The sequence below is a fragment of the Leptodactylus fuscus genome, chromosome 1, assembly GCF_031893055.1.
Source record: "Leptodactylus fuscus isolate aLepFus1 chromosome 1, aLepFus1.hap2, whole genome shotgun sequence".
Classification (NCBI taxonomy): Eukaryota; Metazoa; Chordata; class Amphibia; order Anura; family Leptodactylidae; genus Leptodactylus; species Leptodactylus fuscus.
In genome coordinates, this window is record NC_134265.1 from 164,364,921 (window position 1) to 164,392,023 (window position 27,103).

At 44.3% G+C, this 27,103-nt stretch overlaps 1 protein-coding gene across 1 annotated transcript in view; it reads right to left on the reverse strand.

The window, feature by feature from the left end:
* FREM1 (FRAS1 related extracellular matrix 1) overlaps positions 1–4,746 on the reverse strand; it is a 176,080-nt gene extending 171,334 nt beyond the window's left edge. The window contains exon 1 of the mRNA XM_075279348.1: positions 4,413–4,746. The gene's annotated coding sequence lies outside the window, so the exon portion shown is untranslated. The remainder of the gene's footprint in view (positions 1–4,412) is intronic.
* Positions 4,747–27,103: the final 22,357 nt, after the last annotated feature.

Sequence of the window (27,103 nt, forward strand, 5' to 3'; positions counted from 1 at the left end):
TGGCTAAAGCAGAGACCAGGCACAGATGTAAACCTGCCCTGAGTGGCCAGGAACAAGGACATCATTCCAACCTGAGAACAGGTCTGTAACCTAGGCAACCAGCTGTAAACACGGAGGAGGAATTTTTAGTTGTATCTGGCAAATGGAACACATAAGTCTGAATATGATCCTTGAGATGGGAATATCCCTTTAAGAGCAATAACTTGAGATAATAAAAAATTCACATAGTTCTCATATCATTTTGGAGGAATTTTGGTTCTTTAAAACATTTCTTCAATTCACTGAAGTGTTTGGGCATTTGTTTATCCACAGCTCTCTAAAAATTCTATCACAGAATTTCAGTTGTCTTGACTCCGTCATTGCAACAACTTGAATTTTTTTTTTTCTTTTTCAGTCATCCAGTTGCGAGTGCTTGGGATCATTGTCCATTTGCATGACCTGGTGTAAGTCAAGCTATAGTTTTTGGATCGACGGCCTCACATTAGACTGTGGTAAATATGACTTTGGTACACAGAAGAGTTCATAGACAACTCTTTGCCCAGGTCCTGTGGCTGGAAAAACAAGCCTAAATAATCAACCTTTTTCCTCTTGACGCTTCATATTTGACAGTTGGTATGAGGTCTTTGTGTAGGTTTTTTGCCAAACATGGCAGTTTATAGCTAAAGATTTCCAGTATAGGCATTATTAGCATTATAGTCAAACATTTCCAGTCTATCCAAAGAACATTGTTCAAAATGTTTTTTGGATTGTTCAGCTACAACTTTGTAAATTTAAACTGTGCTACAAAGTTCTATTTAGAAAACCCTTCCAGACAACTACACTTGGTCATTCCTTTTTGACATGTTAATTGAGGCCTCTGGATTCTAGATGGGGTTTTTGCAATATCTTTGAGCATTGAATGGCCATACTATAATTAGAACCCCCAAAATTTAACCTTCCTCTGTCCCCGCTCCCATATTTCCCCATATGGTATGATGCCATCTCAGGCTAACTTTATTGGTCCAAGCTCCATCCACATGTTAAAGGACACGACTGTTGACGGCTCATAAATAGAGATGAGTGAGTACTGTTCAGATCAGCCGATCCGAACAGCACGCTCCATAGAAATGAATGGATGCACCTGGTACTTCCGCTTTGACGGCGGCCGGCCGCTTAACCCCCCGCATGCCGGCTACATCCATTCATTTCTATGTGAGCGTGCTGTTCGGATCAGCTGATCCGAACAGTACTCGCTCATCTCTACTCAAAGTTTTATGTTTGTGTAATGACAGTAACCTCTATTACAAAAGTGTCTGACCTCTACATAAGCAATGCCGCCCCTGCTATCTTGTGTCACCCCCTCTACCTCATAGATTGTAAGCTCTTGCGTGCAGGGCCCTCAGTCCCATTGTGTGAAGTGGCTAATTCTTTGTAATGTATCTTTCTATCTGTATTTGAACCCTACAAATTGTACAGCACTGCGGAATATGTTAGCACTATATAAATAAAATTTATTATTATTATAATGGTCTGTAGTTGGGTTGAATTTGCTGGGACATCCATTCCTGGGATGTTTTGAATGTTTTCCATTTGTGTAGTCTTTCTCACTGTAAAATGGTGGACTTTAAATTGTTTGGAAATGGCTTTATAACTTTTCCCAGATTGATGAGCAGACAAAATAGCTTCTTTTGGCTAAGGCCCCTGTAAAGGATACTGCCTCACCAAAGCCACTCTGGCACACCTGGCGATCAACCTTCTTCCTTACTTTCCACTCTTACCCCGAGAGTGTCCAGGTCTTATACGATAATATGAAATGAGCTTTCTAAATTTTATATATTTATTAACACCGAATGGGTCGGTACTAGTCACTTAACATATACAGAAATATATCTCAGTGGGTGACAAGCACACATGGTTTGCAGAGGAAATTCAAATGCAAATCTCTGCATTCTGTCTGTGAAAAGCGCTGCAGGAAAAACCATGATGCATTGCCACCACAATTTTTCCTGCAATGCTTTTTTGCTGTGGCTCGCTACATGGGGCCATAGTCTAAAGCTGGGTTCACATGGGGATTTTTGGACCGGATTTTGATGCAGAATCCATCTCAGTATCCGGTCCAAAAAAATGCCTCCCATTGACTTCAATGGGAGCCGTTCACTTCTTTTTTCCACTAGCGATTTTGTGCCGCTTGTGGAAAAAAGAAGCGACCTGCCCTTTCTTGCCGTGGATTCTGTGGCAGAATCTAACGCAGCATCCGAGACTCGACACCTCCCTTCCAACTAGGCCAATTCATTTGGGCCTAATCCAAAGCTAGCTGTTTTTTGGACCGGATTCTGAGGCGGCCACTGCGTCAAAATCTGTCCCAAAAAACCTGTGTTAACCCAGCTTTAGAGTGCCTTTTATTGTTCACTTTGTGCTGATCGAGAGCTGTTCTCCCACTCTATGCCCACTAACTTCCCACTAAGTATTGCTGGCTGATCAACAACGCTTATAGAAAAATTTATAGAACCACGAGTGGGAAAGGGAGGAAGCAAAATTCTCAGGCTTTTCCCACAAGTCCTGGCAGAACATTTAGAACTTTTTACATCAATGCATTAGTGAAAAGATAGAATCCAATTTTTTAAAAATTTTCCTTTAAGATAAACAGAATCAGTGGCCATATTCCTCATTGTCCTATTTAAAGGGGTTGTCCCACGTCGCATACTCACCCGTCTTCGTTTCTCTGAAATCTTCTGTCTTCCGGCTTTGTTTCGTCATTGGTGGGCAGGGTCACATATGCAAGGCCAAGCGGCGAGATGCCGCCGGCCCTGCGTGCGCGCTCATACACCAGTCTAGCCTTCACAATGCAAATACAGAAGGCTAGACTGGTGAATGAGTGCGCACGCAGAGCCGGCGGCTTCTCGCCGCTTGGCTTTGCATATGTGACCCTGGAGCGGAATAACAGCATCGCTTCTGCCACTGCTGGCTTCATGCAGGGCAGAAGCATAGCAATGTTGCTGGCTTCACCTGTGCCGGCGTCTAACAGTCCCCAGCATCCGCCTCTCTATTACAGCGGATGCCGGGGACTGTTAGACGCCGGCACAGGTGAAGCCAGCACCATCGCTATGCTTCTGCCCTGCATGAAGCCAGCAGTGTCAGAAACGATGCAGGGCAGAAGCATAGCGATGGTGCTGGCTTCACTTGTGCCGACGTCTAACCCTGCATTGGCGGCCCCTTCCCCAAAGGGTAAACTACCCCTCCCTCCAGGCTCGCTCCCGTGCACTTAGCCCCTCCTCCCTCCCCCCTGAGAGCAGGCAGATACATCACTTCACTCAGGTCAGGGCTGTGGCCACAAAAAAATGAATAAAGTGATATAGTGGACAAACAAAGCAGTTTCGCTGAAGCAATGTATTTAGGAAAAGTCTTACATTCACATTAACAAGCATTATAGATAGGGTCCTTGTGACGGGACAACCCCTTTAAACACCATGCCTGTTCAGTGAACACACATACAACATACAACATTATGCCCAAGATCATTGGAGAACAAATTTCAACAGTAAGCAACTAAGAAATTTTCATCTGAACTAGACTGGAATCCAGAAGAAACATTTCAAAGACCACCTGTCACTCTTTTTATGATGCATAAAATCTGTTGTCAAGTAAAAATCTAGCAGCTGCTGAAGTATGGAATACGACACAAAATGATCACATTGTGATATGTTTCTCTTTGTTTTCAAGCCTTAACAGTACTAATTTGTCCTACAACTGTTGAAATTGCAGAGGGTAAAAGCACCAAGATACAAAAAAGAGTAAAAAAAAAATCCCTGAAAATCAAATATTGTCTATATACTAACAGAAAACCAACAGACTGGTGAATACACAATTGTGCCTTTATAAGACTGTTTGTATTAAAGTTCTATATGTGCCTGACATATAAAAGAGGTTAATGGGTTAAATAGCGCATACGTGAAAAATTATAATACATTACAATAAAATATAATTGGTTTTAATCTCTCTTACCTTGCCACAATCAATCTTTTGAGTAAAGCTATCCCAACATATGTATACTGTACAGGTATGTGTAAAGAAAATCATGTGAGGGGCAGGACTGTGACAATCCCCTCTTTTCTTTAATAAAACTAAATATTATCAAGAAAACAGAAAATAACACAATTTGTACCTTTACAAGTATCAAGAACTTATAAAGATAGACTAAGAAGAAGCTACAATTACTACATATATATATATATATATATATATATATATATATATATATATATATAGTAATCTCCAAACAATAGAGATTATAGAATATGTTGTATTTGTTGAATACCAGCATGAAATCTTTATATAAATGAGATAATAGGTATTATGCATAGAACCCATAAGTATACATAATAACACAATAGTAACACAACAGAGGTGCACTGTTCCCTAAAGGTTATACTTACAGTTCTTTTTGCATAAATTGTCTTTAAACTCCAGAGAAGCCTTGTAGCTGAGCAGTGTGCAGACTTCCTCAGTGCTGATCTCCTTCTATGCACCTCAGGTTATAACAAGACTTTAGTTGAGAATGTCCAGGGAAGAGGAATCTTGGGATTATAGCGATAAGGCCACTTATAACAATGATATAAAATGTTTACACTAAGAATGGAGAAGTAATTGGCAGCATGCCATGGTTCTTACTCCTTCCTGCATACATGTAAGCCTGCTGGGACCCCACAGAGCACTTGTTAATGAGATCTGTGCTTTATCAGGTCTTGCTGCTGCAGGCTGCCAGCTGTAAAGTTTACTTCCCCTCCTTAAATGACACAGCTGGAAACCCCACTCCCACATTTATGTGCTTAGAGTTTCCAAATTCCCATGCTACAGGGGTTCAGTATTACAAACATCCTATACAGAAAGTTATCACAACCTTATCTCTGAGGAATCAAAGCAGAAGATGGTTACATGAAAGATTAACTGCGCCCAGGACAGAATGCACTGGGCTGAAGCGGAGAAGATGGATAGCTCTATCTCATGCTGAAAGGGTTGTGTAGGATGGCAGACAGGACTGGAAGCAGAAAACAAGGCAGCATACATATACAGACAAGACAAGTAGTAAAGGGCTTATAATATAAATTATTAGCAGGCCTGCTTAACACTTTAGTGCCCCAGAGGTCAAACAAGTTGTCAGAGCCCTCTCCCTAATTTGTTCAAGCTGGCTGTGTCGTCTAAAACTGTATTTATTAAGAATATATTAACTGGGAGGTATGTGAGACGTCTTCTTTCAAAAGCACAGCATACTATCATACTACTATGCTATACAATGCTAATCCAAATAGCATCATGCGGAACACTGCATAGGTTACTCTGTTATTGCCATGCAGTGGTCAAATAAATAATGCCCAAATATTGGCCCGCTATCCCTATAGTATTACACATAATCCAGATAAATGCAAGCCATACAGTTCTCTGAAACAAGTCAGCTATACATTATTAGCACTAGACTACACATATTTCCTGTAGACTAAATCATTAACCACAGCAATGCTTATTATAGGTTTCCTGGACCAAGTTATAGTTGTGTCTATTGTTTCGTAAAAAATCTGCTAATTTCCATGAAGGAAAGAACTCCTCGTAAAGGATACTAGCTGCAAGACCGTTCAGACAGCATGCAAACTGACATACACTTGACCCAAGCAGATTGGGCTAACTTTATTATCCCTTTGTCCTTTGACAGGTGAAGAGAGTGACATTATTACCCTATGACAGTGGAACTTGTCAGGGACCGCATTATAGCCAGTTCTTGAAGTTGATGTGTGAGAAGCAGGAAAAATAGGCAAATATAAGGATGTAAGTTATGAGGGTTAAAGTGTGATTGCTACTCAATAAATAGTAAAGGCACCACAAGTCCAATCACAAAGTGAAAGTCTGTATGTATTAACATACCAGGTAAGATAAAAAAATAAATAAAAAAAAGCAACTGCACCTATATAAATACCAAGGAATATCTTAATACTCTTATACAGACCAGAATTAAAAGCATATACATTTGAAAGTTCTGCCAACTACACATGGTTGGTCAAATACCATTCAGTACGGGGATAATACATTGTACTATGATTATATGACTTCTCAAATAAGAAAGCCTAAGATATTTCACTCATAGCATAATATAACCATGTAAAATAAAGCAGCATCAAAAAGAAAAATGACTTTTGTACAGAAACATACAGAAAATGAATATACTAGAGAGAACCTATCCTTGCAGGGTCATGTAGGTATGCAGTTCTTACGTGTACTGCCGTCATCTCAATCCTCATTCACAATTTAAGTGGTGAATGAGGACAAGGAAAAACAGAGACCACATATATGGAAAGAGCTTGTCAAATTATACTGAAACATTGTAAAGCTAGATTCATCTCACAGGGGTTACACGGGGGTTAACTATGAATACTGAAGGTTTGGGGGATCTGACAGCTTTTCTGAGCAAGTCATTCCAACAATTACATGTGAACTGATAAGAACTTTACAAAAATACTGCAAGAGTTCATGAACTAAACAGAACGGACTCTAATGGCTGGAGAATAAAGGAAAGAAATGTAGCAACTTTGGAGTCATAGCTACACAGGAATGTATGTGTTAATACAGTTATAATGATATATAATGAAAGTAAAGGTCATGAATGACGGTTAGATGAAGATATATAAGTGCAAGTACTACCAGTACAAAGCAGAGGCGCTCCCCAACACAACCAATTACATTACAGCCATCAACTCTCTAAAGGCATTTAGAAGAGTAGAGCAGTATCCTCCTTGGTTTCTATAGGTAACTTTTTGTACTCACTTTCATTAATTTCATGTCTTTTAATTTTCACTACATAGATAAAAAAATATATATTTAAAAAAGTATAGATTGAAGCCAGTGAGTGTTGAGCACCCCAAAAAGATTGAGGACTATTTCATCCGGCAAAATGATGGACACTAGAAAGGGAAAAAAAAGAATGGCCGTGCTGATAAGAATTCTGTTCCATTTCCATTGTAGAGTGGTGTTTATCTAGCACTAAGTAGCACCCATGTTTGTTCAGGTTAGTTCTCTGCTATCTATGCCAATAACTGCAGCCAGGCCCTTCCTGCGTCTTTCTGAACTGTAGTATACTTTCTAGTAATTTTATTATTATACTGTAGATGTATAGGGAATTACAACTAATGTTTATTATCAGTTCTACTGCTCAAATATATGAAACTAAATTCAATCAGGCTATTAAATTACACAAATAAAAATCCTAGAATATTGGGCGTCTGCCTAAGGTACTGATCTGAATGACCACAAAAGCTCACAGACTTTTACTTTTATTGCCATCCAGAGGACAAGCAAGATGGCACCAGCACATGTTTGCAACCGAGTTTTGCGGTAACCCATTGGAAGGATGGGAGTAGTAGTTGTCAGCGGTGGCCAGTACGTAGACTCATCCAACTCCTCCAGTTCAACTCCAGAGTACAGAGCTGAGGGAGCCAGCTGAGGGTACCTGATGGTGATAGTTTTTGCCCAGGTCATTTCCTCTGGGGGTGTTCAGCTCATTGAGCTTGTTGGTAGTTGGAAGAGTTCTCAGTGGAGATTTCTGCAATGGACTCCAGAGATGCAGGTTGTGGGCACAAATAGTTTGAACTTTACTGTTAACAGCAACCAATACAGCTTCCAAGAGAATATAGAGGTACAGCTTTGAGGGGAAGTTCCACTTGGGTTGTGAGGCTAAGCCAAATAATGGTTTTCCAGCATTATTAGCATAGATATGATGACAGTGTGCCAAACTCATGTCTCTATCTCACCCTGTCTCTTGTCCTTTATAAACTCGCCGTTCCTTAGAAATACCGTTTTTTACTGGTATGTAAATTAGTTCTCTGGCAGCGATGGGGGTGGGCCCCAGCGCTGAAAATGCGATGAGGGCGTCCCCACTGCTGCTCGAGAACAGGATCCTGTGCCGCCTCTATCTTCTGCTGGATCCTCCCCTTCTTTCTTCGTCTTTCTTCGGTGGCATCACCTCTGTCAACTCTGACACTAGTAGAGCCGACTGCGCATGCGCGGCCATAGTTCTGAGGCCGGAGGATCCAACAGAAGATAGAGGCGGCACAGGATCCTGTTCTCGAGCAGCAGTGGGGACGCCCTCATCGCATTTTCAGTGCTGGGGCCCACCGCCATCGCTGCCAGAGAACTAATTTACATACCGGTTGAAAACGGTATTTCTAAGGAACGGCGTGGCGGAGATCCCATCTAAAGGTAAGAGACGAATAGCCTTTCCAAAGGCTATTCCGACATGTTATCCACAGAAAAAAAGTTTTTAATGGTAGAATCCCTTTAAGGATAACAATGTTTTTGTGATTCATATATTTACTACCTTCACAGGGCCACACGGTGGCTCAGTGGTTAGCACTGCAGCCTTGCAGCGCTGGAGTCCTGGTGTTCAAATCCCGCCAAGAGCATAAAACCATCTGCAAGGAGTTTGTATGTTCTCCCTGTGTTTGCAAGGATTTCCATCCCATATTCCAAAGACATACTGATAGGGAAAAATGTACATTGTGAGCTCTATCTGGGGTTTACAATCTACATATAAAAAAAAAAAAAAAAAAAGATTGGTAATCTGAGGAATATTGGAATAGTACCCATAGGTCCCAGGTTTTATGATTGTCATTCAGCTTTCACATAGTTGTTCCGCGTAGAATAGATTTAGAATCTCTCAGGACCCGTCTACAGTGGAGGGAATAACAGTGGACTTCTACAGTCTGGGGATTATGGAGCTGGCTGCAATCATAATGGGGAGAAATTACTATGGGTTATATGCCATTAAACTGGCATAGTAGTGGCACTTTGTCATTTTTCCACCCTGGTTGCCAATTTTAATAACAGTAGGCAAAGCATGATGAGGATCAATGTGCGCCTCGATGGTGATACTACAGCACAGTTCAGATTCATTAGAACTCACACCACAAAACTGGCCTGAGTTATAGCTGAAGTCCATGTCAGGTATTGGCTGGCAGAGGTTATAATTCTGGGGCATGGGCCTCAGAAGGTGTGCCAAAGGAGGCTCTTAATAATTCTGACAGATCTTGCGCCAGTGGGACAATTGTTAAGGCTGGCACAGGAAACGCTACACTTGGCAGATTTCCTCCATTGTAAATTCACAAATAACAAATGTACAGTACAATTTTCTACAGCGATGCTGTAATATTCACAATGGCTTTTAAGCTCTGTCTAGGCATGTTAGAACTTCTGATGACAAACACAACTTTTCTTTCATATTTCTAACAGTAATTGCCTAAAATATTACAGTGACCCGAAGGCATAAAATATGAGAAAATAAGATGTCCTACTTATACGAAACAAACAAAATCTAACAATACACTGTGTCTACAAAACACTAAAGCCGGGGCCCCACGGGCCGGAAAAGCTGCGATTTGGCCACAGCGGAAACACTGAGGGAAAAATCGCGGCATTCTACAGTACTTGCATAGTGGATGGGATTCATGCGAATCCCATGCCCACTTTGCGGAAAAAATCGCAGCGCAGACACGCTGCGATTTCCGAAACCATTGCGGTTTTGAAACTTGCATCACGTCAGTTATATCTACAGTAATGCCGGCGGCTTTCCCATAGATATAATTGTAACAGAAAGTCCGCGGAGGAAAACTCCGAACTTTCTCTTCAAAGCACTGCGGGAAAAACCGCAATGAGTTCACGCCGCAGTTGTTCCTGCAGTGATTTAGCGCAGTGGTTCCAGCCCTTAGCCTAAAGGTTATTTATGTGTCATTAAGCACAGACACAAATTGGGTCTTTCAGTCATTTTGGCAATCATGTAATGGTAAAATGTATTTATTCTGATATTATAATTAAATAAGACTCAGTGTAGAGTGGTGTCAGTCATGTGACCGAGAGTCAGAGGAGGCTGAGGAATAAGACTTCCATCCTCTTGCTGTGCTTTCATTACTGCATTCAGTCTTTGGTTTTTGGTCTTTGGCAAAATATTTGCCGTTACACCTTACTTTAAAAGAAAAAAAATAAAGAAAAAAAATCAATTTTTGATTAAAATGAATTGTTTATAGACATATTATTGATATCCTTTTAGCATAAAATGTTTGTGTTCAATCTTCACTCTTTGCATTCTTTGTAACTAATGTAAAGTGGCTTAACTACTTTGATCTTCAAAGGAAATGTGTATATCCTTTGGCTTTTAAACTACATTAGCCAAGTATTGTGGTTTCTTCAAGATTATTGCTCAGCAACCCACCAAGCTTGTGGGGTGACTTTCTGAATGTAACGCCTATGCACTAGACTCGGTTTTGATTTCTTTTTAAACTGATAATTGATAATTGGTGTAATTGCCTTTATAAGCACTTATCTTCTAAGATGAATGGCTATGGGCACTGACGCCTTGGGGGACTCCAGTTTATTGCTGTTTGCACACAGTCTATCGATGCTCACACTCTGTTCAATCATATCCTGTGGTGGAAGCAACAAAGGCATATTATGGCCTAATAAACTAATTAACTAATAAAAATATTAAGGGTTCAACTTCTGCTTTCCATCTATGGCAAATACTTTAACAAAAAGTGGCCACTTACTGTAAAGTAAAATAGCTTCAAATGAAAGAGTAACTCCAGCAGGTAACTGGCCCTATTTACTTACCGATCCTTGTGCTCATGGCCGCCTGCGCTTCCCCTTCTGCTGTGATCAGGTGGGCCCACAAAGCCCACCAACACCGCTATCATTATACCCAAGGGCCACTTTGGGACTTAACACTGTGTGCAGGGGCCAATATGGGGCATAATACTGTGTGCAGGGACCACTATGGGGCATAATACTGTGTGCAGAGGTCACTATGGGGCATAATACTGTGTGCAGGGGGCACTATGGGGGATAATACTGCGTGTAGGGACCACTATGGGACATAATAGTGTGTGTAGAGACCACTATGGGACATAATACTGTGTGCAGAGGTCACTATGGGGCATAATACTGTGTGCAGGGGCCACTATGGGGTATAATACTGTGTGCAGAGGTCACTATGGGGCATAATACTGTGTGCAGGGGCCACTATGGGGTATAATACTGCATGTAGGGACCACGATGGGGCATAATACTGTGTGCAGGGGCCACTATGGGGCATAATACTGTGTGCAGAGGTCACTATGGGGCATAATACTGTGTGCAGGGGGCACTATGGGGGATAATACTGCGTGTAGGGACCACTATGGGACATAATAGTGTGTGTAGAGACCACTATGGGACATAATACTGTGTGCAGAGGTCACTATGGGGCATAATACTGTGTGCAGGGGCCACTATGGGGTATAATACTGTGTGCAGAGGTCACTATGGGGCATAATACTGTGTGCAGGGGCCACTATGGGGTATAATACTGCATGTAGGGACCACGATGGGGCATAATACTGTGTGCAGGGGCCACTTTGGGGTATAATAGTGTGTGCAGAAATGGGGCCCAGCCATTCCTAGTTAAGCTACTGCCTATACGGAAAACACCAGTGTTTCCACAGGTATAATTGATGTGATGCAACTCTCAAAAACATCTGTCAGAAACCTAAAAAGAAATCAACTTGCCTCGCCTCCCCTTCCTAAACCCCCCTCCCCAGTGGCAGGGAACCCATCTAATCTAGGAACCCATTTTTCTTCATAATTATACTCATAGAGGCAAAACAAGCTCTGGTATCCTATCAAATGTATGAAGATAGGCAGATAGGTATTATGGCAGATACCCTGACAGATACCTGGTTACTAAACCGTTTACTAAACTAAAAACAAGCAAAGCCTTACTATTGTGTTGCAAGCAGAAACTAGGACTTCATATTGCAACTTGGACCATGATGCTGTCTTCTCTCAAATCAGTCATCTTAATTTTATTTTAATTTTTTTTTTAAATGTAGATTGTGAGCCCCATATAGGGATCATAATGTACATTTTTTTTCTCCTATCAGTATATTTGTGTAGAATGGGAGGAAATCCACGCAAACACTGGGAGAACATACAAACTCCTTGCAGATGTTACTGACAGGATTCAAACCCAAGGACTCCAGCGCTGCAGTGCTAACTAGAGATGAGCGAACACTAAAATGTTCGAGGTTCGAAATTCGATTCGAACAGCCGCTCAATGTTCGTGTGTTCGAACGGGTTTCGAACCCCATTATAGTCTATGGGGAACAGATACTCGTTAAGGGGGAAACCCAAATCCGTGTCTGGAGGGTCACCAAGTCCACTATGACACCCCAGGAAATGATGCCAACACCTCTGGAATGACACTGGGACAGCAGGGGAAGCATGTCTGGGGGCATCTAACACACCAAAGACCCTCTATTACCCCAACATCACTGCCTAACAACTACACACTTTCCACATTCAAAAAAACCTCTATCAAAGTGGGAAAATACCTGGAAACCTTCTTTACTCCCCAAATGGATGGACACAAACCCCAATTTAAGCTCAACAAACAGTAACAACCACCCCTTTAAATCACGTTCCCCATGACAACCACAAATGGAATAGGCAATGGGAATTCCAAAAGCCCTCACCCTTAACTGTCATTTTGAGTGTGTGTGTGTGTGTGTGTGTGTGTGTGTGTGTGTGTGTGTGTGTGTGTGTGTGTGTGTGATGTGGTAAGACCTTCCAAAATTCACTTTTCTAGCCCTTAACATGAGCCCTTCCAAACAAAGTTACATGACCTTAAGCTGAGCTACCAGCAGAGATTGAGGCCCTTGGCATGAGTAGAGCCTTGCACCAGCAGTGTTTTTGGCACTTAGGGTGAGTTGAGCCTTGTACCAGCGTGTGTCCCTTAACATCAGGCGGGCCCTAAGTTCTGCGCTTTGCACAAAAGTTCCACATTAACTAGGCTGAATGGTACAAAGATTAGTAGGCCCGAGAACCAGGAACAGGTCTTGCAATGGCTGTCGGATAACGCTTAAAGCACATTGTCCACCAGCCAGTCAGCCTCTACCTCCTCTTACCCAACAGTCTTGTCCTCCTTCCACCCAAAATTCCCAATCTTCCCAGAACAATAACCCCAACTGTCCCTGCTCCCCAGAGCTGTTCTCCCTTCCTTTGACTGTACCGCAACCTGCCCCTCCATTTCGCGATTCCACGGACCTAACAGACGAGTATCTGTGTCCAGATGCTCAAACACTAGAGTCTCCTCCATTCCATCTCCGGTCGATTTGGTGGCGGATGACCAGCAACCCACCCTCATCGACGACGATGAGACGCAGTTGCTGTCAGGGCAGCCAGTTGACATGCGCATTGTGCAGGAGGAGGAGGCGAGACAGGAGTTGGAAGAGGAGGTGGTGGACGACGAGGACACCGACCCCACCTGGACAAGGCAGATGTCAAGCTGGGAAAGTAGTGTGGATGTTGAGGCAGGTGCAGCACCAAAAAGGGTAGCTAGAGGCAGAGACATGTCCAGAGGCAGAGGTCAGCTGCTTTGCCGAAGCCAGGCCAGACCCGGAATGTCCGAAGATGTTCCCTTTTGTACCCAGCCCAGAAAAACTCCCCCATCGAGGGCACGTTTCTTGAAGGTGTAGAGTTTTTTCAAGGAATGCGCCGAGGACAGATATAGTGTCGTCTACACAATTTGCCTCTCGAAATCGAGTAGGGGCCCTGAGAAGAGCAACCTGTCCACCACTTCAATGCACCGTCATTTGGAATCCAAGCAATGGAATCAGTGGCAGGCAGCAACGGCAGGACAAACGTCGCCCGCCGTTCATGCCACTGCCTCTGCTCACAGTGCTGGCGATGCACTCCAGAGGACGAGCCAGGACATCACTTCATCTGCCTCTGCCACTTTGTTGACTTCTCCCTCATCCTCCCCTGTTTCTGTCTTATCTCCTTCTCCTGCACCATCAAAGGCACCATCAGGCGCTTCTTTACAACAACCCACCATCTCTCAGACATTGGAGCGCCGGCAGAAATACACCGCTAACCACCCACCCACGCAAGCCTAGAACGCCAACATCGCTAAACTGCTGGCCCAGGAGAGGTTGGCGTTCCGGCTTGTTGAAACTCCCGCCTTCCCGGACCTGATGGCAACTGTGGCACCTCACTATGCCGTCCCTAGCCGTCTCAACTTCTCCCGGTGTGGCGTCCCCGCCTTGCACCAGCATGTGTCACTCAACATCAGGTGGGCCCTTAGTTCCGCGCTTTGCTGCAAGGTCCACTTGACCACCGACACTTGGACAAGCGCCTGTGGTCAGGGATGCTGCAGTGCTTATCTTTAATGACAGGCAGGGTGAATGTGGTGGAGTCTGTTCCCCGGGTGCAAACTGGGGTGGCCTATCTCCTCTCCCAGGCCAAAATTCATGGCAGGAGTAGACTGAAACCCTACGACGCTGCAACCTCCACCACAGCTACTAGCGGCAAACGCTAAAACACTGGTGTGGGGAGACGTCAGCAGGCGGTGCTGAAGCTCATCAGCTTGGGGGACAGACAGCACAGTGCCTCCGAGGTCAGGGATGCCATCCTGGCTGAGATGGCATTTTTTTTTCCCTGCTACACCTGGGGCCTGGCATTTTTACGCCTGTGATAATGGCTGGAACCTGGTAGCGGCTCTGGAGCTTGCCAGCCTCCAACACGTTCCATGTTTGGCCCACGTCTAACCTAGTGGTGCAAAGTTTTTTAAAAACATACCCAAATGTACCGAAGCTACTGTTGAAAATGCGGCGCTTGTGCGCCCACTTTTGCAAGTGCACAGGAGTCGCTGCTAGCCTAAAAACACTCTAGCAAGGCCTACATCTGTCCAAACACAGGCTGTTGTCCGTCATTCACACACGCTGAAACCCTACAATACCATATCTTGAGCAGGGTGTGTGAGCTGCACAGACCTTTGATGGAGTTCCATCTACAAAACCCAAGGGTTCCTCAAAGTCAGCAACCAAAGTTTCTGCACCATGAGTTTCCAGGGGTGGCAGAGTTATGGCTAGGGGAAGAGGCATGGATAGGGATGATGTCTAGGGGCAAAAGCAGTGTGGATGTGGAGGCAAGCTAAGCAGGAAAAACTGGGGGTACAAGCTAAGGCATGGACTGGGGTGATGTCTAGGGGCAAAAGCAGTGTGGATGTGGAGGCAAGCTAAGCAGGAAAAACTGGGGGTACAAGCTAAGGCATGGACTGGGGTGATGTCTAGGGGCAAAAGCAGTGTGGATGTGGAGGCAAGCTAAGCAGGAAAAACTGGGGGTACAAGCTAAGGCATGGACTGGGGTGATGTCTAGGGGCAAAAGCAGTGTGGATGTGGAGGCAAGCTAAGCAGGAAAAACTGGGGGTACAAGCTAAGGCATGGACTGGGGTGATGTCTAGGGGCAAAAGCAGTGTGGATGTGGAGGCAAGCAAAGCAGGGAAAATGGTGGCTAGAGGCAAAGGGATGTCCATAGGCAGCAAGGGCAAAGATGCAAAACTCTCCCGTTTCAAGAATTTTCCTGACTTGTTTCCCCACAAAACATTCCTGGGAGGAGGGCTGAAACACCACCCTCCTCCTCCTCCGCTGTTAGATTGACCCCAGCTACGAGCTGAAAACGCTGCAACACTGGTGTGGGGAGACGTCAGCAGGCTGGGCTGAAGCTCATCAGCTTGGGAGACGGACAGCACATTGCCTCTGAGGTCAGGGATGCCATCCTGGATGAGATGGCAATTTGTTTATCCCCGCTGCCCCTGGGGCCAGGTTTTTTAGCTTGTTGGAGGGCTCTGGAGCTTGCCAGCCTCCAACACGTTCCATGCCTGGCCCACATGTTCAATGTAGTGGTGCAATGATTTTTAAAAACATACCCCAAATTAGCTGAGCTAAGGGTGAAAGTGCGGCACTTGGACACCCACTTTCCCAAGTCTACAGTACCTGGAGCTAGCCGCAATACACTCCAGCAAGGCCTACATCTGCCTGAAGCACCTACTGTTGTGCGAGGTCACCACACGCTCTAACCCTAGATACCGTATGTTCAGCAGGGTGTGTGAGCAGCAGAGACCTTTGATGGAGTACCAGCTACAAAACCCAAGGGTTCCTCAGAGTCAGCTCCCTCACTTTCTGCACCATGAGTTTCCATGGGTGGCAGACTTATGGCTAGAGGCACAGGCATGGATAGGGGTGATGTGTAGGGGCAAAAGCAGTGTGGATGTGGAGGCAAGCTAAGCAGCAAAAACTGGGGGTACAAGCAGCCGGTGACATCATCACTGACAAGCACAGCTGTCTGTCAGCTGACAGGCTGACTTTCACCAAAATGAACAGACAATGGATAGACTCATCATATACATGTCAGTTACATGACAAATTTAGTGCAATTTGCAAGTCCAAGATGGTTTGGAGATCTGCGGAGAGGAATCTCACCACCTCTTGCGGGTGCCATCATTTGGAAGGCAAGCCCTGGGCTCAGTGGGTGAGAGCAAGCGCAGGATAATCGTCGTTTGGCCTGGCGGCCACTGCCTCTTCCACTGTTGACAGGGCTGGCGCTGCAGTCCAGACCAGGAGCCAGGACACCTCCACATCTGCCTCTGACACTTTGGGGAGTTCACCCTTATCCTCACCTTTTCCTGCCATTTCTCCTTTTGCCCGCGCCATCATGCGCCTCTTCCCAGCAACTCCCCATCTCCCAAGCCTTTCATTTCATGCTAAAGTACAGCGCAACCCACCCACATGCCCAAGGCTTCAACGGCCTCATCTCAAGAAATCTGGCCCAGGAGATGTTGGAATCCCGGCTGGGGGACACTCTGCCCTTTTTGGGCAGAGTGTCTACTGCGCCACCGCACTGTGCCGTCCACACCAGCACTTTCCCCCAAACATGAGGCGGTCCCTAAATTCAGCGCTTAGCCCTAAAGTTCCATGTGACCAGTTACGAATGGACAAGTGCATGCGGACAGGGACGCTAACTTTCAATTTGGGCACAGTGGTTGAATGTAGTTGAGGCATGGACCGGGTCGCAAAATGTGGTGGCCTGACTTGTCTCCCCACACAACATTCCTGGGAGGAGGGCTGAAACACCACCCTCCTCCGCTGTTAAATTGACCCCAGCTACGAGCTGGAAACGCTGCAACACTGGTGTGGGGAGACGTCAGCGGGCCGTGCTGAAGCTCATCAGCTTGGGGGCCAGACAGCACACTGCCTACAAAGTGAGTCATGCCATCCTCGATGAGACGGCAATGTGGTTTTTGCCACTGCACCTGGGCCCAGGCATGTTGTCATGTGTGATAATGGCCGTAACCTGGGATTGGCTCTGTAGCTTGGCAGCCTGCAACATATTCCATGCCTGGGCCACGTTTTTAACTCATTGCTGCTAATCTTTTGAAAAAGGTACCGCAATGTTCCTGAGCTACTGGTGAAAGTGTGGTGCTTGTGCGGATAGTTTTTAAAGTGTATAGTTGCCGCTGCTAGCCTCTATGCACTCCTACAACGCCTGTACCTGCTGGAACAACGGCTGTTGTGCGACGTCTCCACACTGCTGGCACTAAACATATCATGTGTTGAGCAGAGTGTGTGAGCAGCACAGACCTTTGATGTAGTTCCAACTCCAAAACCCTCGGGTTCGTCAAAGTCAGCTCCCTCAGTTGCTCAACCATGAGTGGCCATGGGTGGCAGACTTATGTGAAATCCCATCCCATCCATTGCACTGGACACGAAACATTAGCATGCGCTCAGCACAACTTCGGATATGGCAGATGCGTTAAGCAGGGTGCAGGGTACAACACAGACCAGGCCCGAGCACCAGGAACAGGTGTTAGAAATACTGCAGCATCTGCCATTTCCTTCCAATTTTGGGGTTTTGGACCCGCCACCGACTTGTCTGGACCTAAGTGGGGATCATGAGACACAGTTGCCATCAAGGCAAGCTGTGGTCATGTGCGGTTTGCAGTAAGGGGGCAGTGCGCAATTGGAAGAGGAGTTGGTGGATGACGAGGCCACCGACCCCACATGGACAGGGGTGATGTCTAGGGGCTAAAGCAGTGTAGATGTAGAGGGAAGCTAAATCAACAAAAAACCTGGGTAGAAGCAAAGGCATAAACTGGGGTGATGTTTAGGGGTGAAAGCAGAGTAGATGTGGAGGGAAGCTAAGCAGCAAAAACAGTGGGTAGAAGCAAAGGCATGCAAAACTCTACCCTGTTGGAAGACTTATTCCTAGGTCTGGAACACGTTAATGGCCCCCCTGGACAAATTACTGCCACTCAGGGGCCTAGTGTCACCAGGAGGGACAAGTATAGGCGCATGTTGTGGGAATACCTGGCCGACACCAGCTCTGTCCTCTCCGATCCCTCTGTGCTCTACAGCCTAAACTTATTTTCTCATCTTTTTTTCTGAACTGCACATCTCTTGCCTGCTTCCTTTGGGATCTTAGAAATGGTGGTCCACTTCCACAGATGGTAACTTCAATAGACAGTGTAACGGGAGTAGCTGAGGGATCGCTGTCTTAACCACTTTTTGGCACAAAATTAACTTCCAAAGCCAAATATGGTGCAAGTATATGATGCAAGGACACCTACACACCTATCTCTGACACATTGGGGAGTTCACCCTCATGCGCCCTTTTGGCCTGCACCATCATGCGCCTCTTCCCAGCCACTCCACATTTCCCAAGCTTTTCATTGCAGGCAGAAGTACAATACAACCCACCCCCATGCCCAAGCCTGTAACAGCCTCATCGATAAACTGCTGGCCCTGGAGATGTTGGTGTTTGTTTATGCTTCTGGAGACCCAGGCCTTCCGTCAGCAGATGGCAGCTGGGGCACCTCCCTATGCTGGGCCTAGCCGTTACTACTTCTCTTGGTGTGCTGTCTCTGCCTTGCGCCTGCATGTGTCCCATAACATCAGTCGGGCCCAGAGCTCTGCGCTTTGCTGCAAGGTCCACTTGACCACCGACACATGGACAAGCGCCTGTGGTCAGGGATGCTGCAGTGCTTATCTTTAATGACAGGCAGGGTGAATGTGGTGGAGTCTGTTCCCCGGGTGCAAACTGGGGTGGCCTATCTCCTCTCCCAGGCCAAAATTCATGGCAGGAGTAGACTGAAACCCTACGAAGCTGCAACCTCCACCCCAGCTACTAGCGGAAAACACTGTAACACTGGCATGGGGAGATGTCAGCAGGCCGTGCTGAAACTGATCAGCTTGGGGGACAGACAGCACAGTGCCTCCGAGGTCAGGGATGCCATCCTGGCTGAGATGGCATTTTTTTTTCCCTGCTACACCTGGGGCCTGGCATTTTTGCGCCTGTGATAATGGCTGGAACCTGGTAGCAGATCTGGAGCTTGCCAGACTCAAACACGGTCCACGCATGGCCCACGTTTTCCAACTTGTTGGTGCCATGTTTCTTTGAAACCTACACCATTGTGCCTGATATACAGGTCAAAGTGGGGCCATTTTCGTAAGTGAGAACTAGCCTCTGCTAGGCAGAAAACATTCAGAGCACACTCCTCTCATCTTCGCACCGTTGGCTGGCGGAGGAAGACGAGGGGGTTGGAGTGGCATCTGATGTCCCTATCCCACACGAGGCTAGAGGGTGCACTTCAGTGCATCCCATTGCTTCACCACAAATGGTGTGAAGGGGAGTGGAAAATGGAGGAAATGGAGAGTGACCCTTACAGTTGGGGCCAGCAAAGGCATGCCAAGTAACACACTGGCACACATGGCTGACTTCATCTTGGGTTGCTTTTCAACACATATTTCACATCATGAAGAACAAATAATACTGGATTTTTTCAAGCCTCGAACCCCGGTCTAGGTCTAATGTCTGTTCCTTTCTTATATTAGGGGAGAGGGAAAAAAAATTACTTCAGTGATACGTTTAGCGTACATAGACTGACTATTAATGTGTATCCCACTTAGTGTTGTTAGGGTTACACACCGTCACAACCTGGCTAAAGCTTCTATAGCTGTTAATAAAGTCAACATAACTTTACGGTATCCAAAAAGACAGCTGGTACCGACAGAGAGCAAGACAAATGTCACCCAAAGCTGTGAGCTCTGAACACCCACAGTGACTTTGGCGTCATCATCATTATAAGGGAGCGGGTGGTAATAAATAACTTGGCAGTGCCTAAAACCCAAAAAGCTTATACAACTATATTTACATTAAGATACACAAATGAAACTTTTCAGTAGCATGTCATGAGACAAGCTGATAAGCTCTTCCTTTGTGCAGTGCTATTTGAAAGTTAAACGCTGCCTTTATTTTAATTCTGGAGAAGGTGCAGACATTAGATTTAGAACATGTTGTCTTCATTGTCCAAATCCTCTATATAGGTAACGTGTTTTTCGGGCCGAGCTGTCTGGGAACGAGCTGGTGCAGCACTGACAACCTGGGTGAATATGGCAAGAGCCTGAGATGTAGGGTGAATGAATCCCCAAATTATTTGTGGAATTCCCAGTGAGACAATGGCACTGTATACCAGTAGCAAAAATTGTGGGTGCACATAACCCCCATATATTCTTTGAATTCCCAGTCAGACAATGGCACTGTATACCAGTAGTAAAAATTGTGGGTGCACATAACCCCCATATATTCTTTGAATTCCCAGTCAGACAATGGCACTGTATACCAGTATTAAAAATTGTGGGTGCACATAACCCCCATATATTCTTTGAATTCCCAGTCAGACAATGGCACTATATACCAGTAGTAAAAATTGTGGGTGCACATAACCCCCATATATTCTTTGAATTCCCAGTCAGACAATGGCACTGTATACCAGTATTAAAAATTGTGGGTGCACGTAACCCCCATATATTCTTTGAATTCCCAGTCAGACAATGGCACTGTATACCAGTATTAAAAATTGTGGGTGCACATAACCCCAATATATTCTTTGAATTCAAAGTCAGACAATGGCACTGTATACCAGTATTAAAAATTGTGGGTGCACATAACCCCCATATATTCTTTGAATTCCCAGTCAGACAATGGCACTGTATACCAGTAGTAAAAATTGTGGGTGCACATAACCCCCATATATTCTTTGAATTCCCAGTCAGACAATGGCACTGTATACCAGTATTAAAAACTGTGGGTGCACATAACCCCCATATATTCTTTGAATTCCCAGTCAGACAATGGCACTGTATACCAGTATTAAAAATTGTGGGTGCACATAACCCCAATATATTCTTTGAATTCCCAGTCAGACAATGGCACTGTATACCAGTATTAAAAATTGTGGGTGCACATAAACCCCATATATTCTTTGAATTCCCAGTCAGACAATGGCACTATATACCAGTATTAAAAATTGTGGGTGCACATAACCCCCATATATTCTTTGAATTCCCAGTGAGACAATGGAACTGTATAGCAGTAGCAAAAATTGTGGGTGCACGTAACCCCCATATATTCTTTGAATTCCCAGTCAGACAATGGCACTGTATACCAGTATTAAAAATTGTGGGTGCACATAACCCCCATATATTCTTTGAATTCCCAGTCAGACAATGGCACTATATACCAGTATTAAAAATTGTGGGTGCACATAACCCCCATATATTCTTTGAATTCCCAGTCAGACAATGGCACTGTATACCAGTAGTAAAAATTGTGGGTGCACATAACCCCCATATATTCTTTGAATTCCCAGTCAGACAATGGCACTATATACCAGTAGTAAAAATTGTGGGTGCACATAACCCCCATATATTCTTTGAATTCCCAGTCAGACAATGGCACTGTATACCAGTATTAAAAATTGTGGGTGCACGTAACCCCCATATATTCTTTGAATTCCCAGTCAGACAATGGCACTGTATACCAGTATTAAAAATTGTGGGTGCACATAACCCCCATATATTCTTTGAATTCCCAGTCAGACAATGGCACTATATACCAGTAGTAAAAATTGTGGGTGCACGTAACCCCCATATATTCTTTGAATTCCCAGTCAGACAATGGCACTGTATACCAGTATTAAAAATTGTGGGTGCACATAACCCCCATATATTCTTTGAATTCCCAGTCAGACAATGGCACTGTATACCAGTAGTAAAAATTGTGGGTGCACATAACCCCCATATATTCTTTGAATTCCCAGTCAGACAATGGCACTATATACCAGTAGTAAAAATTGTGGGTGCACGTAACCCCCATATATTCTTTGAATTCCCAGTCAGACAATGGCACTGTATACCAGTATTAAAAATTGTGGGTGCACATAACCCCCATATATTCTTTGAATTCCCAGTCAGACAATGGCACTGTATACCAGTAGTAAAAATTGTGGGTGCACATAACCCCCATATATTCTTTGAATTCCCAGTCAGACAATGGCACTATATACCAGTAGTAAAAATTGTGGGTGCACATAACCCCCATATATTCTTTGAATTCCCAGTCAGACAATGGCACTGTATACCAGTATTAAAAATTGTGGGTGCACATAACCCCCATATATTCTTTGAATTCCCAGTCAGACAATGGCACTGTATACCAGTATTAAAAATTGTGGGTGCACATAACCCCCATATATTCTTTGAATTCCCAGTCAGACAATGGCACTATATACCAGTAGTAAAAATTGTGGGTGCACATAACCCCCATATATTCTTTGAATTCCCAGTCAGACAATGGCACTGTATACCAGTATTAAAAATTGTGGGTGCACGTAACCCCCATATATTCTTTGAATTCCCAGTCAGACAATGGCACTATATACCAGTAGCAAAAATTGTGGGTGTATATAGCCCCAATTCTATTGCTAGGGGACTTGCAGGGTATTTCTGAGGTGAAGGTGGGGGGGCACACCGTTGGAACGGGGATTTGGGGTGTATATATGGGGTATACGGGAATACATTGTCAGTGTGTTCCATTCAGGATCCTGGGAAAGCTGGGTTGCGGCGATTGAGCCCGTCAGTGCCACGTTACACTGACAAGCTTCTCCCTGGAATTGAAGTTATATGTAAGCCCAATATATTCTTTGAATTCCCAGTGAGACAATGGCACTATATGGCAGTAGCAAAAATAGTGGGTGTATATAGCCCCAATCCTATTGCTAGGGGACTTGCAGGGTATTTCTGGGGTGAAGGTGGGGGGGCACACTGTTGGAACAGGTATCGGGGGTATATATCGGGTATACGGGAATACACTGAGAGTGTATTCCATTCAGGATCCTGGGAAAGCTGGGTTGCGGCGATTGAGCCCGTCAGTGCCACGTTACACTGACAAGCTTCTCCCTGGAATTTAGCTCTTATAAGAGCTGTTGGTTCTCTTCTCCTTCCTATCTAGCCTGTCCCTGCCTACCCAGAATCTAACCCCTAGCTAACTGGACGGAAACCTCCGTCCCCGGTGAATTGCAAGCTCAGAATGACGCGAAGCTGGGCGGCGCTGTTCTTTTAAATTAGAGGTCACATGTTTTCGGCAGCCAATGGGTTTTGCCTACTTTTTTCAACGTCACCGGTGTCGTAGTTCCTGTCCCACCTACCCTGCGCTGTTATTGGAGCAAAAAAGGCGCCAGGGAAGGTGGGAGGGGAATCGAGTAATGGCGCACTTTACCACGCGGTGTTCGATTCGATTCGAACATGCCGAACAGCCTAATATCCGATCGAACATGAGTTCGATAGAACACTGTTCGCTCATCTCTAGTGCTAACCACTGAGCCACCGTGTTACCTCCAGTCATCTTAATTTTATATAATGTATTTGAATCCATAGAATAGATCATCAATATGTGATTGGTGAATATTTGACACCCTGAACCCCCCAAAGATAAACTGTTTGAGCTGATGTGGTGCTTACGAGTGCTATGGCCTCTTCCCTTTGTTGATAATGTCTAGAGATGAGCGAACACTAAAATGTCCGAGGTTCGAAATCCGATTTGAACAGCCGCACACTGTTCAACTGTTCGAACGGATTTCGAACCCCATTATAGTCTATGGGGGGAAATGCTCGTTTCAGGGGTACGCAAAATTCGATAAACTCATATTTACCAGGTCCACGAGTGACGGTCGGGCTGGATTCTGCTTGAAGTCTTCTCCCAGCGCAGGGTCCCCGCGTCTTCTTCCGGGTGGAATTCACTCTGCCTAGGCATCTGGCCTAGGCAGAGCCCACTGCGCATGCGCGGGCATGCACGCACATGCGCAGTCGGCTCTGCCTAGGCCGGATGCCTAGGCAGAGTGAATTCCACCCGGAAGAAGACGCGGGGATGCAGCGCAGAGAAGACTTCGGAAAGGTAAGAGAAGAACCAGCATTGATTGGCAATGTATAGCATTCTGCCAATCAACGCTGGTTCTGCATCGAACCTTAAACTTTGAACAGCTAGTAGTGTTCGATCGAGTACGAGTATTTCGAATACCGTAGTATTCGATCGAACACCTACTCGATCAAACACTACTCGCTCATCTCTAATAATGTCCCATTCTTCAATCACATTATAAAGCCGCTCGGTCACATTCAAGTGAATGAAGCTGAGCTGTAATATCAAGCACAGTTCGTACAATATGTACAATGCAGTGAAAAGGCATATTTTTCCAACTACCTGATCTATGGGAGTTGTACTGGATTAGAAAAAAAAGAGTATTTACTTTCCAAAAACAGTACACTTATGGATTTTGTCCAATATTGCAGCTCACTGCCTTTCAAGTGAGTGGTTCTGAGCTGTAGTATGAGACACATCATAGAGCAGTTTGGCCCTGGAGGATTTATACATTAACCCATGTAGTAGGTTCTCCAGTCTTTTACTGAAACAAGAAAGTTGCTTGGGTAATTCAGTATTATTATTATTATTATTATTATTATTATTATTATTATTATTATTATTATTTTGGAGTAACATATTACTGTACAGTGCCTGGTATAAACTCTACATTACTCAATCAACTGAACAAGCTATGTACAGTCACTCTTGGCAAAGCATGATGGGAAATTTCAGCTCTGATGCATGCCAAATTACGAATGCTGCTGAGAACAATAATATATACTGTAACTCAGAATTAGTGCACACTGAATTAAACAGTGCAAAGTAAGGTAATATTTTTACAAAGTTACATTTTTATGAAGATTTATTGTATTTGTGTACAACTGTGGGCTCCCATATTTATGTAAGTTTTCTGGGTGCTAATAAAATTTTCCTTACATTTTTCAATTTTGGTAAATTTGAGAGAATAATTGTATTTGATTTGTATTGGCCAAAAACTGTTAATTTTGATAGTGCTCAGGTGACAAACTAGTCCTGAGTCTCTCCCTAATTCAGATGTCCAGAGATCTAAGGATTGGCCAGTTGGATAAGATGCTGCCAGATGAGTTTGGCTTTTCCTCTTTACCAGTTCATTATACATGCACTGCTTGGCCAAGTCGAGTACATATATGTATGGTGTAGTCGGGCAAAATAGCTGGCAGTCGAACAAGTGTTTAGCCAAAAACTATTCGAACTGTATGGCTGACTTTAGGTGAAAAAACTTGCTTTTGTGTGCTGTTTTTTTCATTTCATTTGATTCCAATGTTTTCTTTGGGTTATATTGTTAACTAACTTTCTTTTGTTACTTTCATCCAACTCTGTAACTTCGCTCAATGCTTTTGAGCATTTATGTTTTAAGCAGCTCATTGAGACAGCGAGCATAATGTCACAGTTTGGGAATACAATGGAAGAATGTTGGGGTGGTTACGTCTGATACTCCTGTGTCGGCAAACATTAGAAAATGATGACATGTTTATGCTACTTTTATAAGAAGCTTTGTTCTTCTGTTTCCAGGACAATACAGAGAGTAAGTATTTGGATGTTGGCATGTCTTCATTTTCCTGCCAGAATGAAATGATCTTGCTGACATCAGGTAATTATATGTCTGTGGACATTGTCTGTACAGGAAATACTTCACCGGCATTGTAGAGATAAGGGTCTGCCTTTTCTATCATTGAAGTGGATACAACACATATTCCCAGTGTGAAAAGATGAACTGCAATGGAGCTTGAAGTGCACGGTATGAAGGTTGTGGAATTCATGATGAACCCTTTTACAAACAAGTTTTACCATATATCAGTATTCAGACAAACAAGTTACGATGAGTAAAGATCAATTGTCACATAGTTTGCCACTATTCTTATGCAGTTTGTTACAAGTTTGCAGAACATACGTCCTCAATGACACAAAGACAAAAATAAAGGAAAACTTTAAAATGTAGAATACAATGAATATGTCTATGAGTTCATGGATATTTTCAATGTATGCATGTTTTATATCTGCGGATATGGTATATCGCTCTCTTTTCAAAGGTGAACCTCGTAACAAAAGAAGAGAGACACTGAGCGCACTAAGTGTAGTAGTTGACAACCAATTCTAGGATGGAGTGATTATAACAACCAGATGGCCTCTTGCTTGAAAGGGTTGTGAAAAGTCACAACCCCCTATCTCATTTGTTGACAATATCTCAGGTGAAAGTGGCAGTGCTGCAACCTATGCACCTGGACAGAACAACAAGGACCTGGAGGTCCATGGTAGGAGATCCGCACACGCTGGTGCTGGAGATGCAAACCAAAATTACCAAAGGAACTCTTTGTTGAGGTAAACAAACAAATCAGTACGACGCATTTCAGGCCAGAACTGGGCCCTTTTTCAAGTGCAAATAGACTGGTCACGTTGGGCCAGATGCGTGAAGGTGAACCTCGCACTGACAGATATATAGTAATTCCTGGATAGCCCTTTGATGTAATGCCCACATTGTAATACTGTATTTTCCCCGCCACTGCTATTGCAGGATAAATGAGCATTCAGTCATATCTTCCAATGACAGATCAAATATTTGTGGAGGGACAAAGGAACAGCACCTCCACTTCTCTGTTAATGGTATTGTCTGCAGTGAGACAGACATTCCCTTTAAGGATTCAACTTCAAAGCCCTAATTACTAAACTTTTTACTAGACAAAAATCAAGCAAAGCAATACAATTGTGTTGCAAATGGTAACTAGGGCTAGATCTCTACATGGACCATGATGCTGACTTGACTCTGAAACCACAGTCATCTTAATGTAGTAGCATCCATCGGTCATCAATATGTGATAGGTTGGGATTTGACACCCTGAACCCCCAAAGATGATCTATTTGAACAGATCTTATCGAAGGCCTCAAACAGTGCCAACGTAAACACAGAGTGCACGAAAAAAGTGGGGTGCCACTAAAAAAAACGTGCCCAGGATGCTATCAGGCAAAAACGTACCCTTCCCCTCCC